Consider the following 3,948-nt stretch of genomic DNA (forward strand, 5'->3'; position numbering starts at 1 on the left):
GCCCGCCAAGAGGGAATGGGGTTTCCCCAGCCGCTCTCCAAGAACAGCGGCCACAAAACACACACAGCAGACAGGGACACAGACACATGCAATCTCACCTGGTCTTCAGCCGTAGCTTAACTCCTCCCGACCACGTGGTTTTGCTGGGCTGAAAGTCAGTGGTCACGCAGTCCGGACTGAGTGTGTTGGGAGACAGGCCGGTGCATCCCTTTGCTGCATGTGTGTCCCTGTCAAAAGAAACCAAGACCATGTAAACATCGACACACAAAAACCTTAGCCCTTGTATCCTACATTTAATAAGCATTTTAGGAAAGAAGGCAACACACAGACACAGGGGGTAAGGCAGAGGCATCAGTTTAGTTTTTAAAAAGTCCAAAGACAATGTCACAGAAAGCCACGTGTATCCCTTTTCTCCCTGGCAAGCTATGAGAGTGAGATTTTGCTCTCCTTTATACCTAGGCAGTGCTCAGTCCCTGCGAGTGCCCCTCACAACTGTTTTGGAGGAGCTGCACAAGACCACAGCACTGCTTCTTGACACACAGCAGTGAGATCAGCTGCAGCATCCACTGCACAAAAGTCATTATCCTACATCTGCATTTTGGGACTCTAAATCCGTAAGTGTGGAGTTCAGGGGTTCCACTGTGGGATCTGCCCTTTCCACGCGTAACCACCTTATGAGACCTCAGGGAACGCTGTGAACACACAAGAGAAAAGCTAAGAGAAAGGTCCCCACAGTGAGAGCAAGAAAGAGAAGCCTATCCCCCCCTCTACTGATATTTCCACAAAGTTAGCAAACAAATATTTACCCCGCTTCGACACACGCAGAAGTCACGCAAACATCGAGTAACCATCACTTCAGCTCCTTCCTTCCCCCAGGCACGGGAGAGTCTGAAACGATCCAGTATTCCCACTTGCTCCCACTTTTAGCACTGAAATGCGGGAGAGATTTGAAATTTCTGCTTGCTCAAGGAACCCCCACGCCGAATAAAAGCGCGTCTGAAAGGACCCCCTCCGTGCCTCCCTCGGCCCGCAGCAGGCCCTGGCCCGAGGTACGCTGTAATTGCCTCTTGTGTGCTTAGGGGGCTGCAGGCTGAGCGCGTATGCCGGCATCTGGGGCTTTGGATAGCTGAGATGGCTTGGATGCCATTCCGGTGAGAGGCCAGCCGTCTTTGTGTCCGGCTCGGGCCTCCCCCACGCTCCCTCCCCAAGCCCCCACGTGCCAGGCAGGAATGTTAAGCCTCACATTGCGGATGAGATATACCAGGGAAGCGCAGCAGCACTTTCACCCAGATTAGGGAAAGCGACCGGTCCGGAACAGCCTTTTTGCTCACCCTGCTTATCTTCATCCAAATTTTACCCCAAATCCTGCCTTAGCTGCCTTTTCTTTCTGTGTGCCAAATCCCGTTCTGCTTTGTCTCTGCCACCCCTCTCCTCTGAGATGATGTCAAGCCTGTCATCAAACCAGAAAGATCCCCCGCGCTGCTCCTGTACCAGCTGTGCTGTATACCAGGAGCACAACCTCCTTTACTGCAGCCCTGTGAAGTGCCAATACCGTTAACTGCTCCAATTCTCTTTGCTTACCAAGTTTACCATGAAAAATTACTTTATTTTTAGATGGAGATTTTTACAGGAGATTTCACTGCAGGATAGAGAAAGGACAGAAAGCCTGCTACAGATGAGGATTTAAAAAATTATACATAAACAATTTATATGTACAAATAGGTATACAGTTTTGTAAAGAAAATATATTTACAGCTGCAGTTTTTAGAGGACAAAGCCCTCTGTTTAAGGCTTTGTATGGAAACACCGGAGAGATGGTCTCAGCCGCAGAGAAAACTGCGCTTCTGTCCCTACAACACTGCCCCAAGAGATTTCTGTGACAAGGGGCCCCACAAAGCCCCTGGGAGCGTTTAAGCACGGCTCAAATTCATGGCGAGGCTGCTGCGTATCATGCTGAAGCTTAATGAGGTGTCTTGCTGACAACGTTGTGGCAGGATCCCATTAGAGGGGAAAGGATCTCAGCAGAGGCACTTGTCTTAACTCGGGGGCAAACCCTGACCCCCCCACTCAGGCCACACTTCCCACACAGGGAACTACCATCCCTTGCACCTCCCTGGCTTGCTAGCAGAGCCAGGAAGAGAAGATAAGGTTTACCTGAAGATGCTTCACCAGTAGTATCATGTTGGGGTGACTCTACCTCGGTTTAAAGGGGAGAACAGGCACTTGGCTGTGACCATACCTCATTGATTCAGGGTGACCCTTGCATGCGTCAGAACTGGTGGGTCACTTCTGGGGGCTGGCCTAGCAGCCTTTATTTGCAGAAGCACCGATGCCTGTGGCTCCTGCTGATTTTGAGGGGCAATGCAGGTGCTGAGCCCTTTTGGAAAAGGCATCTGGATGTCCCAAAGTGCTGCCAATTGCCACAGCGCTATAACCCTCGTCACACCACCAAAACGCTTATAAAGTCAAAGCCATTTCTTGGAGACAATTCTCAGACTGCTGTTTCAACCTGCTTGAAAGCGGACACTTGACACAGAGAACAAGATCTTTGCCATGTTCATAGGAGATGCCTCAGGTCAGCAATGATCTTCCCTAACACACCACCGGCAGTGCTCGGTTGTAACTTCCCTATTCATTTCCCAAATAGCAGACTTTGGCTCTCCCAGGCTACACAATGGCTGTACTCCTGCGGTGAGTAAAGCTACTCATGTCTTCTCTCCGGTCAGCTATCTCCAGAGTAGCCAGTAACAATATTGAGGACTGGGAAATTGCCCCTGTGCCAAATACATTAAAAAGAGTAATCAGCAGCCTGAGAAACTGATATAAAGAAGTAAGTGCCTACAGCTTCCCAGTTACCACAGCCTAGTGATCTTTCAGCACTTTGGGTCCTCCTTTTTTTTAAAAAAAAAACCAGCTTTTGAAACATGTGAAGAAAGCAAGAGACAACCCAGACTTTAAACTCTGCTGTGAGCGGAGCTTTCTGACTTCCAAGCGTTCCCATATGGATCCACACAGATCCGACCCTCACACTTGGCAGCTACAAGCAGCGGGAGGGTAAGCAGCTTGGGTGTTCCCCCTGGCGCAGTGAGAAACCCGTGCTTGCCAGCATGCATAACTTTGGGGTTTACCTCACAGAGACAAAGAAACGTTAATTAGTGTCTGCATGGGCTCTGGGGTTGTTGTTCAGGGGTAAGAAGAAAATGCAACGGAGTTTTTCCCGAGCCTCTTAAAAAACTATAATTACTGAGCTCTGTGTGGAACAGCGGGCTCAATAAGACATTGAAAACTAATCAGCCAGTCTATAAATAACACCATTAATCAAGCCCGGTGGGGAACACAAGAGATGAGGATCCTTCCACCAGTGAAGCACACACACATCGGGGACGGAGCACAGCAGCTCTTCAGCAGCAGCCACCGCCGGGTGCTTTGCCAGAGAGGACGATACCCATGCAGGGGTGCCTTCAGCGAGAGCGCAGCTGGCTGAGCAGGGGAAATACCTGAGGCCAACATCAGGGCTGCAGCTGCAGAGATGGAGACCTCCCCCAAACAGGGCCCACAAACCCAGCACCTTTTCTCCCCTTGCACTCAGTCCAGCGACCTGACTGCTTATCCCAGAATATTTTCTAAGACATTTCTAAATAGTTTTCTAAGGCAGCTCCGCCTAATGATCAGGAGCGTGCTAATCTCTGCACAGATACTTCTTCACCCGTAACATGGAAACAGCCACCCTAGTGCAGAGACGGTGAGGGCCTACCTTGGGTCTTGACTGTCGCCACTCACGCCTTCTCCTTAGAGCGACCGTTCTCCTAAAGCTCGAGCTGCCCCAGGATGGCCCGGCGCGACAGCTCTCTGCAACAGCACCCAGCCTCCTGGGATGCTCTTTAAGGTCGGGGCTGCATTTTATTTCGGCTTGTTGCAAAGTGCCTCACAATTGCATAGCTAAAAAGT

This window comes from Phaethon lepturus, unplaced genomic scaffold, assembly GCF_000687285.1.
Source record: "Phaethon lepturus isolate BGI_N335 unplaced genomic scaffold, ASM68728v1 scaffold11956, whole genome shotgun sequence".
In the NCBI taxonomy this organism is placed as follows: Eukaryota; Metazoa; Chordata; class Aves; order Phaethontiformes; family Phaethontidae; genus Phaethon; species Phaethon lepturus.